This window comes from Pseudophryne corroboree, chromosome 8 (genome assembly GCF_028390025.1).
Source record: "Pseudophryne corroboree isolate aPseCor3 chromosome 8, aPseCor3.hap2, whole genome shotgun sequence".
Classification (NCBI taxonomy): domain Eukaryota; kingdom Metazoa; phylum Chordata; class Amphibia; order Anura; family Myobatrachidae; genus Pseudophryne; species Pseudophryne corroboree.
In genome coordinates, this window is record NC_086451.1 from 336,626,025 (window position 1) to 336,640,746 (window position 14,722).

The 14,722-nt window shown below is 43.4% G+C and overlaps 1 long non-coding RNA gene across 1 annotated transcript in view; it reads left to right on the forward strand.

Annotated features, from left to right (window-relative positions):
* The window catches only part of LOC134947771 (uncharacterized), a 68,760-nt gene extending 55,027 nt beyond the window's left edge, over nucleotides 1-13,733 (forward strand). Inside the window, exons 2-3 of the long non-coding RNA XR_010182764.1 lie at nucleotides 6,034-6,073; nucleotides 13,312-13,733. This is a non-coding gene — a long non-coding RNA (uncharacterized LOC134947771). The remainder of the gene's footprint in view (nucleotides 1-6,033; nucleotides 6,074-13,311) is intronic.
* Nucleotides 13,734-14,722: the final 989 nt, after the last annotated feature.

Consider the following 14,722-nt stretch of genomic DNA (forward strand, 5'->3'; position numbering starts at 1 on the left):
TATATTTCTTGGTGTGAACTCAGGAAATTCCCTGCAGGGGAATTTCGCCTGGGACGTTTTCTGCTCTTTCTGCAGTCAGGTGTGGATGCGGTCCTATGCCTGGGCTCCTTAAATGTCCAGATTTTGGCCTTGTCCATTTTCTTCCAGAAACAATAGGCTTCTCTCCCTGAGGTTCAGACGTTCTTAAAAGGAGTTCTGCACATTCAACCGCTCCTTTGTGCCTCCAACGGCACCTTGGGATCTCAACGTGGTGTTGCAGTTCCTGCAATCTGAATGGTTTGAGCCTTTACAAAACGTTGACGTCAAGTTTCTTACGTGGAAGCCCATCACACTGTTGGCCTTGGCTTCAGCAAGTGTGTCGGAATTGGGGGCGTTGTCTCACAAGAGCCCCTATTTGGTGTTTCATGAAGATAGAGTTGAACTCAGAACTCGTCAACAATTTCTTACTAAGGTGGTGTCTGCGTTTCATATTAACCAACCTATTGTGGTTCCGGTGGTTACCGACACCTCTGCTACTTCAAAGTCCTTGGATGTTGTGAGGGCTTTGAAGATCTATGTGAACCGGACAGCTTGTCACAAAAAATCTGACTCGCTGTTTGTTCTTTATGATCCCAATAAAATTGGGTGTCCTGCTTCAAAGCAGTCTATTATTGCTCGCTGGATCAGCCTTACTATCCAGCATGCTTATTCTACGGCTGGCTTGCTGGTTCCGAAATCTGTACAGGCCCACTCGACTAGGTCAGTGGGTTCTTCCTGGGGGCGGCTGCCCAGGGTGTCTTGGCTTTACAGCTCTGCCAAGGAGCTACTTGGTCAGGTTCGAACACGTTTGCCAAGTTCTACAAGTTCAATACTTTGGCCTCTGAGGACCTTCAGTTTAGTCAATCCATTCTGCAGGATCCTCAGCACTCTCCCACCCGGTTTGGGAGCTTTGGTACATCTCCATGGTACTAATGTGGACCCCAGTATCCTCTGGGACGTAAGAGAAAATAGGATTTTAATTACCTACAGGTAAATCCTTTTCTTGTAGTCCATAGAGGATACTGGGCACACGCCCAGTGCTTCCTGTATCCTGGACTGTTACTTACATTAAGTATTGTTATTGGTTCAGCCATTGCTGTTCCTGTTCAAGTTTGGTTATTATGGCTTTCCTCTTGTTGTGGTGTATGCTGTTTTGAATCTCACCACTGTTCTGTTAAATCCTTCTCTCGAAGTATGTCCGTCTCCTCGGGCACAGTTTCCTAGACTGAGTCTGGTAGGAGGGGCATAGAGGGAGGAGCCAGCCCACACTATTAATTTCTTAAAGTGCCCATGGCTCCTAGTGGACCCTTCTATACCCCATGGTACTAATGTGGACCCCAGTATCCTCTACGGACTGCGAGAAAAGGATTTACCGGTAGGTAATTAAAATCCTATTTTTTCTTTTTGGATCCAAAAGTACCCAACATATTCAATAGAGTTCGATTGAACCGCTCTGGTTGAGGATCTCCCTGGGGATGATAAGGTGTCATTGGTGACTTCTGAATCCCACAACAATTACACAGTTCATGGATTAATCTGCTCTCAAAATCTCGGCCCTGGTCAGAATGTATCCGAACCGGCAACCCGTAATGTATAAAAAACTTTTCCCAGAGAGTTTGGCAACAGTGATAGCTCTCTGATTAGTAGTTAGATATGCCTGGGCATACCAGGTGAAGTGATCAGTGATAACTAAAATATTGCTGTCCTTTCCCACAGGACCTTCCAGGGCAAGAAAATCAATACACACTAAATGCATAGGGCCTGAACTAACGATGTTCACCAGAGGTGCAGCTTTCTCGGGTAGTGTTTTCCGGATGACACAATTCCCGCAGGTCTTACAATACCGCTCTATATCTTGGGTCATGAATGGCCAGTAAAATCTATCAGTGATCAAATTGTGCATCTTGTCATAACCCAGATGTCCAAGATCATCATCTAGTGAATGCAACACTGTCAACCTATATTTCTCTGGCAACACTAGTTGTAACTTATAAGTGCCATCACCTCTCTGTGTTCGCCGGTATAGGATCCCTTGAATCACCCTTTACCTCTTTAGCTGCTGGGCTAAAAATCTTGACTTGGGGGTCATAGCTACCGTGATCTTTGGTACTAAAGAACAATCTAACCGCTGCAGAATAGGCAGCAGGTCATTATTAGCTGCTTGCTCTTTAGCCATTTGCATGGAATCTACCACTTCTAGCCCTCTCATAGCAGCTTTACTCACTTGACAATACAAAGGAGGGAGGACCGACTTGGATACTCCCATAGTCGCTATGGCTGGACTGTCAGACTGATACAGTAGGTTAACTTGATGACAAAACCCTTTCAGTGTGGATGCTGGTACTTCGATCCATTCGTCTGTGTAAGGACCCACCTCTGTATGCGGTCATCTAGATAAAGCATATGCATCTACATTTGACACCCCAGGTCGATATTTGACAATAAACTCATAGTTAGACAGAGCGGCCAACCATCGGAGACCTGTGGCATCCAGCTTGGCGGTTGATTGGATGTATGTTAGAGGGTTGTTGTCTGTATGAACAGTTAAGGGGACTCCATAAAAGTAGTTGTGTAACTTGTCCATAATGGCCCATTTTAATGCAAGGAACTCTAACTTGTGGACAGGGTAATTCTTCTCTCCAGCTGATAACCCACTGCTGATATAAGCAATAGGCTTCAATTGCTTGCCTTGCACTTGATATAGAACTCCCCCAATACCAGCATACGAGGCGTCTATGTGCACTTCATAAGGAAGGGCAGGATTGGCATAGGCCAATGTCGGCGAGTTTGTCAAGCTCAGTTTTAAGCTATTGAATGCTTCTTCACACGAACTGTTCCATCTATCTCCAAATGGCTCCTGAGGCTTGAAGTATCCCCCATCTTACCCATGAGGGCCGCTTGCTTCTTGTTGACTGGAGGGCAACCCTTAGTCAGCTCTGTCAGGTCATGCAATCGTGGAATAATGCGGTACAAATTTCCAGTAGTAGCCACAAAAGCCTAAGAATGACGAGAGATCTTAGAGTTTATCAGGCCTAGGCCAATTCTGTACTGCCACCACTTTATCCGGGTCAATAGAAATCTCATGCTGGCTGACAATATGCCCTAAATATTTTACCACTGACTGACAAAACTTATACTTCTCCACAGATAGCTTCAGTCCCCTATCGTGAAGCCGGCCTAATACATTTAATAACCGATTGTTATGTTCCTCCAGCGTCCTTCCAAACACGATAATATCATCCAGGAACACCAACACCCCTCAGTAACACATGTCCCCAATGGTCTTTTCCATCATTCGCTGAAATGTAGCTGGGGCACCTTTGATACCTTGAGGCATTTTGAGGAATTTGAAAAACCCTATCAGGCATATAAATGCAGTCTTACATCAATCTTCTGCAGCCATGGGGATCTGATAGTATCCACTGTGTAGATCCAATACAGAGAACCACTGGCTCCCCTGCAGGCAATCTAGGGCTTCCTCAATCTTAGGCTCAGTATATTCATCTGGGACAATTCGGTTATTTTAAGTATGATAGTTAATACAAAGCCGAATGTCTCCACTCTTCTTCCGTGCCACCACAATGGGCGAGGCATACGGACTCTCTGAATCAACTATCACTTGGTTCTCAAGTAACCCCCGTAGTTGTTGTCTCACATCTTTAAAATCGTCTGGCGCCAATCATCGTGATTGCTCTCTAAAGGGGGTGTTATTAGTCAACTTGATGGAGTGTTCCACACCATGAGCAGTCCCTATATCCAATTCTCCCCGGAAAATACCGTCTCCCACTGCCGAAGTCTATATAGCAACTTGGCTTTACTTTCAGGGTCCATGTCACAACCCTGAAAGCAGCTCTCTAACAAAGGAAGCATTGTAGACACTTTCAATCCCAATGTGTCAACTAGTTCTGAGGTCCTCTGATGGTCATCCCTCAAATTATTTATACAATAACAGTCCAGGAGGTTCCTAGGATCTGAAACCTGCTTGTCACTCCAGTTCCGGAGCGTCTTAAAAAGATTGGTATTGGTATCCACTATCACGGGCAGTTTTCCATTATCTCCTGGGGAATCCGGACAAACTAGAGCCACTAGGGGGACGGTCTGATTAATAGTGCTCAACCCAGGTTCAAATGTTATTCTAGTGATGATATATCCCAAATAAGGATATTTTTGCTCACTAAGGCCCCATATGGTGAGGCCACTAAGGAGATGGATAGGAACAGCTGACAAATGAGCCCGATACCATGTCTCAAATACTATAGAGACCTGCGAGCCACTGTCTTTCCCATTAACCATGGCTTTGACCACTGGAGCCAGCCCCATCAAACTATCAGGGATCTGATCTGACCATTGAGCACTCCCCATGGCATATACGTTTATAACTGGGGCATCTGTGAGGGAGTCACAGAACTCCCATTGGAGTATTCAGTCAGCTCAGCCGCCCTACGATGATTGTAACCTCGGTTCTCCCTACAGTTGTGATCTGCAAAAGGGCATTCAAAGGCTTGATGTCCCACTTGGTCGCAAGCATAGCATACCAGAGGGGGCAGAGTCTCTCCTCTTTGGGTCATTCGTCTACCTAGGCCGGACAGCATATACTGCCTAGTACTGTTGCTGGTTTGAAGAACAGTCAGTTGTTCAATTTTCTTGTTTTGTTCCTCTAGTAGAGTTAATACTCGCTCATCCAGGGGAGGTTTGTTTGCAGTTGGTAACACTACTATCACATTCTTGATAGTTTTTTTCCAGATTTTCGATTTGTACCTCCTTAAGCTTTACTTCCCTTACCAGCTCATTTAACGTAGGTGGACTAGCCTTGCTCAAGGTGCATCGTAATTTCTGTGCCACTGGACTGTTGGTCAGGCACCCTTGAGAACCTGCGTAATCCGATGAACATCGACCTGTTCCTTCTCAATTCCCCCTCTATCAATGTTTTTATTTATCAGCTGATCCACCCTGTAAATATAATGGGTTAAGTCCTCTCCGTACTCCTGGTAAGTACTATTTAGCCATGCCAACAGGTTTCTGACTCCTTCTAATGTCCCATATGAAAAGCCTAACGCCTGTATATAGTCGTGTAGGGTGGCCTGAGGGTTGCTCCTCCTGGTGGATTGAATTACCCCCATGGTGGGTCTCCTCAAACTCTCCACCACCTGTTGTCATTTTACGTGCTCAGGACATTGCCACTCTTCCGAGTGCTGGATGGTGACTTCACTCCACAACTCATAATTTTCTTATGCGGCAGGCACAGGGGTGATTCGTGAGAAAATTTGCAATCGGTGATACCCCCCTTCAAAGTTCCACCTATTCCAAGTGACTTACGACTTTATCCACCACTGCTTTGGCGGAAGAGCCTTGTAGTGCTTCTGTATTCGCACCCTCTCTGGTCTCACACTACCAGAACTATCCCCCTCCCAAAGTGTTATTCCTCCACTTTTGCCTGCCATTTCAGGCCACAGGAGTTGTAGCCTCCTCCCAGGAACACTTTCTAGAATTATCATACCCGGGAACAATATGAGATCCAAAATGCTATCATTGCTCAGAAGCAATACAAAGGTGTCTACCAATGGGCCCTTCCATCTGTCTACCACCTGTGGCTGTCTTACCCCATAGAATTTCGCAACTTCTTTCAGCACAGGCTCATCCCCTACCCCATTAAAATTTCCCCCAATCCAAAACTGCATTGAATATCTATTCCCTTCTCTATGCACCAGCAATAAATATCCTTCCCGTTTACAGTATCCATTGCAGATTATAACCGGTCAGGTAAACAGGAGACACTAAATATTAACTCTCAGGATCTCAGCAGTGCCTCCAAATGTAACCCTCTTACTAGTGGGGTTTAAGTGATAAGGGGTCGAATATGTTAGACTGACCCTATGTAGGCGTGCCTCCAGCCAATCCAGGGAATATTAAGGTGGATTTGCTTGGGAAAACCAGAGGACTGTACCTTTGTATAGTAACAGCGATGAAATTAAACCAGTTGAATCTATAAATGGCCTACTTGTATTTGTCTTACAGGAATCAGACGTCCTTCATCACACCGAAGATCCAGTTTAGGGTAAGTATATACTATTTATTAGTTCACAAACTTAACACCATATCAACAGAACATAACAGGTATAATAAGGTGTAACGTGCTTAGCATTGTCATACCGTCCCCATATATCACTATACCCCTCTTAATGGCCTATACAGAATTTATTGCATTCATTACAAAAACATATACCTTGGCACCATAATAATATAGTGAGCTCAGCTATTACTGTTTACCAGTATCTCTGAATGTAAATACCCAGGTATTTTATGGTTCTATGTTGCACGCCAACTGGTCAGGGTTTAAATTCATAATCCATCACCCACCTACATCAAGGCTACTTCCTGCACTATAAAATGGGGAAGATTAATAGTGGGCAACCTCTTCCTCTTTCTTGGTTGTCATATGTGGCTTGATTTCACCCAAAGTCCCAGCACGGTGCCTATGTAGAGAGTGAACTCCAGGTGGTGCTGTCTGTACTGTGCTGTAGATAATAGACAGGTTACCCTGTTCAGACCTCCAGATCCACTGTCAGTTGCTTTAATGGGTCTTTTGACCTCCCAGTAGGATACGTGTCTGTAGGGATACCTAGAAACCCTAAACTTTTGGATGGCTCCAATAAAATTATAATCCTGAAGATTATGAAGGAGTTATACCCTTCTATCGCTACCGGTACTGTATGTCCTTAACGTGCTTGAGGTAGGTAACTCTGGAGTCCGACTGTCTCAGAAAGTCATTTATCCCTCTGGTGGATTGCCAGACTAGGTGGGAGGCTGCTATTACTTGTCCATAAATCACACCACACAAGTGATAGTATGACCTCCTCACACTTTATGATGTATTGCAGTACACCTTAATCCACTGTACACTGGTTCCCATACAGCCTCCAATTATAGGATGAGCTAGGGGTACTACAAGGAATGGGATGACATTTCTTCCAGCTAGATATACAGATGCTCTCTCACACTCCCCTAGAGTTAATGTAGCCTGACAGCCCGGACAGCCCCACTGGCTCTAAGGGATAGCTAAACTACGGCTGGCTTTGTGGACTCACTGGCTGACTATGCACCCAAGCAGTAGCGTTAGCCTTAACAGTATCTCTCTAGCATGCACATGCAGACTTGTAGGATGGGCAGAGGCGGGCACTACCCATCTCAGCAACTCCCCCAAGGGTAAGGTTTAGCACCGATGCACCTCCTCCTTTACTGCTCCTGCCGCAGCCACCCCACAGTTAGCGGGACACAGTTGAAGACTCTGCTACCACCCACTAACTCACTGCAGGCTTCAGTAAGGGTTGATTCTATTTCGGAGTGGGAGAAGGGACCTTCTGATGTATCTAGGGGAGGAGACACGTCACCAGGGGGAGGAGCTACGGGCGAACAGGGTACCCGAAAAGTACCCTCGCGGGCTCGCTTCGCTCGCCACGCTTCGGGCTCGGTGGCTCGCTTCGCTCGCCACCTGATTACTGAAGGTAATAGTTGGTGGCGTGGATAGTAGAGGAACTATCCCGCTGGCCTAGCTCCTCCCCCTTGTGTCATAACTCCTCCCCCTTACAGAAAAGGTCCCTTATCCCACTTGATTCTAGCATCTACCCTTCAGTAAGCGCTATTCCGTCCTCTGCTCTCCGGTTCACCTGCACCCATCACTTCCTCTTCTGCCCTTGATCTCTCTCAGCTCCGTTTCTTCTAGCTGCACCACCAACCGACCTCCGGCTCCCTCCTCCCAGTTTGCAAACCCCCTCTCCTCCATCTCCGGTCATCGCGCGTCCCCACGAGCGATACCCATCCAGCAACCTCCCGCGGGCACACCTCTACAAAGACATACAGTTCACCTTATACAAATAATATGTTCCTACCCTACTACATTGCTTACACTTATATTACTTACAATTACCATGTAATCTGCACTAGGGCATCATAAATAATTTGTACATATCATTACATATATATATATATATATATATATATAGGAACACTGATGCATATGGCATTAAGTACAGCTGTTTGTTGAAAACTCCTATATTAAGCATGGCCATCATATTTGTATGTTAACTGAGGCCATATCAAGTCATTAACGGTAGAAGTTCATACACACATATGCAATATAACTGGTGCTTCCCTCATTAATTAATGTGGTCATAGTTAACATAAAAAAATATTGTAAGCATCATTTTAAATGTTGTTATTTTTTAAGATTTATTACCCCCAATTATGAACTCTTTAAATAATTATGACATATGTATTTGTATTATTTTGGTGGCTTTTAACTAAGTATTAATTAGTGGCAAAGCAACACATGCATGTAGTTTGAGCAATCTCTCTTGCCAGAGCCAGTTTCTGGTGAGTTTTCAGTGAGTTTACTCTTTCTCACCTGCAACAAATTGCTGAAACTCGATGCAGATTTACATACAGTACTAAGGTGTAGATTTTTACTAAAGCTTCTAAAAACTCAAAGTTGTAGTGTTGCCCATAGCAACCAATCAGGTTCTAGCTATCGTTTCTATATTACTGTTACAATTCTGTTGGAGTGTGTCAGCTGATGCATTCCCTCTAGTCAGAATGCACCTGGTGTCAGCTGACATTAGAAACCTATCAGAGTCTGCATTCATCATGTATTCCCTGTTTGCAAGGGGCCCAGAGCTGAGAGGGGGCCGCCTTCCCTGTCAAAGATGCAGCTGTTATATAAATTTTTCCCCATTGGGTGATGTTTAGAGGCACTAACAAACTTTTGCTTTGGGGCCTACAATATATCTAGTTTTGCCTCTTGACATGCTCATTGTAATGTGGAATAAAACAAGAGGGCATTATAATATCACATAATATGGACATGGAGACATGTATGTCATATGAATTGGGGATACTGTGTGGCATAATGTGTAATGGCAGTCCTACAATGTGACATAATGTGAACTAGGGCACTACTATGGGTCCTAAAATAAAGTAGGACACTACTATGGGGCATAAAATAACAACTGCTGTGGAGAGGTGGCTCTCTCAAAGCATTGGGGCAGGGGCCCTTCAAAATGTTGCTATGGGGCCCACAAAGTTCTGGTTACGCCGCTGCCTGTTTGCCTTGGGTCTTGTGTGTTATGCAGCTCTACAGCTGCAATCTGTTTTATCATTAAGGGGCTGGTCTGCTAGGCTCACGGCCATTGGTCCCTGCTCCTGATAATGAGGAGCCAGCCCTGTACAGCCCTGCCAGTGATATTTTCAATGTCATGTTCCTGTTTCTAGTGCTGTGCCTAGTCTCTGGACCTTTGCTGAAGCTTTATCATTTGGCCTTGTTGCCTGAACCATGTTTGAAGTCCTAGCTGTGTGCCTGCAGATGCTCTCTCAGTTAAGTCTTAATTACATGCATTTCCTGAGTTCCAGTACCTGATTCCTGTGTAAAAGTTCTTGTTTGGAAGCCTTGTCAGTTGGTCCCCGTTCAAGATTTGCCTTGCCTTGCTCAGTTTCCAGAAAACTCTCTCAGTTAAGTGCCTTTTTTATTAGTAGCTTGCCTTGTCCATACTGCAAAGTTCCAAAACACTCTCACTTAAGTACTCATATACATTTACTGTGGATTTCATCTGTGCCTGCTTACATTCCTGGCTAATTCATCACTGTAAACCTCACTGTACTCTGCATATTTTGTACCTTGGATTATTACTGTGATCCCTCTGCTATAATCACTCTGCTGCCTGAATAAAGTGCTGAGTTTATGTTCACTTCTGTGTTCATTCATTATCTACAACAGTGGGGTATATTACTACGGTCCCGATTTTGACCGAGATGACGTTTTTTCTTCAAAGTGTCATTTCGGGAATTTACTAAGCAAAAATCACGGCAGTGATGAGAGCATTCGTATTTATTTGGTAGTTATTGAAAAAAAAATACGAATGAATACACCTTCGGCCAAACGCGGCTGTTTTAGTATGAATCACGGTCATTTACTAACCATTCGTATTTGTAATGTGTACCGTGAAAATGCATTTGCGGTCGTGAAAAAATACAAATCGTAAAAAAGTCCTAAAAAAAAGTAGACCTGCTTTTGATAAGCGTGTTTACATGTGTATTCAATTATCCATTCGTCACACCTGAATGTTTGGCCCTATAAAAGAGTCCCAGGCACATTTTGAATAACTCTCACTCTGAAATGGCTGCTGCTGTGTGTGCTACTGATTTTCTGGTTGCTGGGGGATACCTGAGACTGCTCCATGAGTCTTCAAGAAATCAGGGCCAGGTAAGTGAACATGGTCAGCAGGTTGTACAGGTGCCGCGGATGTTGCGCCGGCCTTGTTTTTTTAGGGGGCGTTTAAACTTAAACGCATTGTCTGATGATAGAGTCATACAGATGTTTCGGCTAAATAGAAGCAACATTTTCCGTCTGTATGACCTTGTCAAACTGGACCTAGACCCTGAGACAGGACGCTCTCGCTCTGTCTCAGGCCTGCACAAACTCCTGGCTGTGTTGCACTTTATGGCTACTGGGAGCTTCCAGGCTGTGACAGGCGACGTCATTGGTATCTCCCAGCCCACCTTTTCCAAATATTTGAATCAGGTGAGTTGAAATATACATACACGTCTATGTCTAAGTGTTGCTTCTGTTAGGTCTTAGAACACAGTATTGTATTGATTACAGATCATGACACTCACCATATATTTATTAATGTCCACTCAGGTTTTGGATGTCTTGGAACCCCATATAGATGCCTCTATCTGCTTCCCTACCCAGGAGTCGCAGTGGCATGCAGTCAGGGTAGCTTTCTATGAGCTTGCTGGCATGCCCAATGTGCTGGGTGCCATAGATTGCACACACGTTGAGCTGAGACCACCTAGGGGCAGGCAATATGTCTTTACCAATCGGCATTCTAGACAATCAACTAATGTCCAGGTGGTTTGTGATGCAAATCTAAAAATTATGAGTGTGGTTGCAGGTTACCCTGGTGGCTGCCATGACTCCTTCATCCTCAGTCAGTCATCCCTCTTTGATAAATTTGAGGACGGACAAATGCCTGATGGCTGGCTGCTGGGTATGTTCCAAGTGTGTTGTGTGTATGTGTGGTAACTGAAAAGTCCGTTTTTTTTCTAGGTGTTTGTTCATAATACACATGTACTAATGTTGGCTATATCTGTATTTCAGGTGATGGTGGTTATGGCTGCTACTCTTGGCTACTTACTCCATTGTCCCAACCTGATTCTCCTGCTGAACTCAATTACAATCATGCACATAAGTCTACGCGGAATGTGATAGAAAGATGTTTTGGGGTGCTGAAATCTAGGTTTCAGTGTCTGGATAAATCTGCTGGGCTTTTGTTGTATAGTCCCTCAAAGGTGACTAGGATTGTGTTCTGCTGCTGTTTTCTTCATAATCTGTGTTTGTGCCAACATCTGCCACATGTTGATGAAGAAAACAGTCAGCAAGTAGGTGAGTTAGAAACATCTGGTGACAGTGTGAGTACAGATGTAGGGAGGCAGTTAAGGCAAGAAGTTATTCTGCGTTATTTTACCGATAAGTATTGTTTAGTTTCAAATAGCCTTGACTAACCACTTTGATTCAATATATTGTAGGTGTGTTGTTTTTTTTTAAAGATTTTTATGTAAAATACTGGTCTGTACATTTATACTGTAATTTGACTAACTTAGTGTCACTCATTACCCCATTAAACCATACACATTGCATCTTTTAAAATGATTTGCACGGACACAGGCATTTTTGGGTAAACAATACCAAAAAATGTATTTGGTAACAAACATTTTATGCATCCTTCCTTATTTTTTTTTTTGTGTGCTGGGTGCAGAGGATTGACCAGGTCCGGTGGCCCGTGTTCTGCTGGAGCGTCTAACAGGGGAGGTAACTGGGGTCTGGCTTGGTGTCGTAGTTCCGGAGCTTGAGCTGACTTGTTGGGATACCAACACATTAATGCTTTGGCTGAGGTTGTGTATACTTGCATTCAGTTGGTTATTTGTGGGAGTGTTGCTGGCAATAATTCTTGATAAATTTTCGTGGACCACTTGGTTGTGTTGTATTATTTGGATTAGGGCTTGTTGCTGCCGCTGTTGTTCATCGATGATTCTTGTTAAATTGGCAAGCATTTGACTGTTGTCTGCCCTCATTTGTTCCATTGAATTTGCTATTCTGCCTACCTGAACTATCAGTCTGCCAGAGTTCCGACTGATGCGAGGAAGATGATGGGGCAGACTGGCAAGGTGTTGGGTGTGGGTGTTCAGGCAGGCATAGTTTTGTGCCTGTTGTGTGGCCCAACTGTTCCAAAAGTCAGGGGACATTTGTTGCTGGGGTGTTGTTGGCATCAATTGGGGGCTAACGGATGTTTGTGGTGTTTGTGTTATGTCCTGCTGCGGGGTTGGCTGGGTAGGATCGATGGGCTGCAGGTGTAGTGTGAAGGTAGGCTGCTGGTCACTTTCCTGCTGTGCGTCCAAAACATGGCTTACTTAATAATACTCATGTTGAAAATGTTTCTGAGTTTGTGTGCTCAAATTACCTAGGAAGCTTACCTTTTGAAACACATATGTGCCTTCTAATTTTCAATACTCAATAGTATTAAAAATGTGTTAGTTCTCGGACTCTAAGCCATAATTATTTTGCAAACACGAATAACTTTCGCCATTTTACATTAATGCATTTCCAGATTGTGTATGGCCCTTCCTTTTGTGATACACACACAATGAATTAAATGTGGTTTGTTACACACTCATAAATTGATAAAGCCAGTCAGTGTTGTGTGTGTGTAACTTTTTAAACTAACAAAAAATATAAAAAAAAAAAAAAAAAAAACAGGTAAATGTCTTAAGGTGGCCTATGTTTCGAAATGGAGATGTTGGCCATGGCAAACATTTGGATTCCAGATTACATTTTTTTTTTAAAAAAGATTTGTATAAAAAATGGTTGCTATGGCCAACATCACATCTGAAAATGTAAACTAAAAAATGAATTAAAAAAAATGTGGTTGTTGTTTGAGATTATTGGCTGGAATAAGAAATTAATCCAATTTTTTTTTTAGTACACTACACAAACAGTGGTGCAGATGAATTAACATGGAGAAGACCTAAGGATTTGCAAAGCCAATGATATGTGCAAGGTGATAAAGGCACAAGCCAAACAGGGACGACCAGAATTTTAAATGTTTTATTTTACTCTTTTTCAGCATAGAACACCTTGCACATATCAGTGGTTTTTCAATTTATTAAGCCTTATCCAGGTTAATTCATAGACCACACTGATTAATTTTTTTGTGACAATTATATTTTATGTTTACTCACCAGACAGCTGAGGTGATTGTGGCTCCTCACTTTGCGGACTTGCCAAAATTGCCTGTGGTGGCAGGGGCAACACTGCGGAGATGCGCCGCCGGGGTGGTGATAATGGAGCAGCAGACTCAGCCTCAACACGACGTCTCTTGGTTGGCCTCCTAGGCACACTCACCGAGCCCTGTGATGGTCGCCTTAGTGGAGGTCGGCTTGCAGAAGAAGAACCTATGTGATAAGAGAAACATTAATATTTTGAACTTCAATGTGTTTGCAGAATATGTGATTACAGTGAATTCTTACCTGCATTTCCACCATCTGCATCACTTGGTAGTGTTGGCTGTGGCCTGGCTGTGGTGCTTCTCTGGCGTACTGTTAAAAAATGTTAAAAAACATTATGAACATACTTTGAATACTCACTGTTATCTGAATTTCCTTATTGTGATGTAAACATCTGGAACATAATGATAAGTAAACAATTTTATGTATTTTTTTTTCTGGATGACTTCATTGGGTGTGTTTCCTTTAAATAAGAATCAATTACACTAATTAATCTATACTCAAAGCAAAATAATGCACAATATTATAATGTTTTTTTTTTAAAAAAACATAGCTTGACTCAACAACAATATTGCACGCTAAGCTTACAAATTTTGAACAACAAATACAACACTAGCCTTAAATATCTGCATAAAAATGTTTTCATTAAAAAAATATGCCTATAATAAATTTAAATAAAGGACAACACACAACAACACACAATAAACAAAAATGCAAATAAAGCTTTTTTTTTAACTTTAAAAAAAAAAACAGTTATGGACAAGCTGGGCCTCTGAATATGTAGTAAAAGTACACATAACAGCATGCACTGCAACAGATGTAGCGTTCACTATTAACAAAAATGAGGCAATGCATGATGGGACTTGTAGTTTACCAACACCTGTAGAGCCACAGGTTGCCCAAGCCTGCACGACATCACCAACACAAGGTAACAATTAACAAAGTGACAATCATAATTAGCAGGATTAAATTACAAACAACAAATGACAACACACAGATGTTAACACTTTTAATTTTGTAACAAATACTCACCATCCTGCCTTGGCCGGTCAGAATCCCGGACATGAAGCGCACCAACCACTTCGGGTGGAATAAGGGAATGCACAGGCTCCTCCAAATCCCAATAAGCACGGAAGGAGGGTCCACCCCCGGTTTGGCGGGCTGATTTGGCCTCCTTGGCCATCTTTGCCTTGACCCGGCGCTTTATATCATAAAAGCGCTTGCGACATGTGTCCTCAGTCCGCCTCACCACACCCTCACAATTCACTGCCGCAATGACTTTACCCCACAGTATAGACTTCCTACGTGTGGACACCTTGGCAGCATTATGGCCAAACAACTGCCGATGATGCCTCAGCAGCTCCCGCAC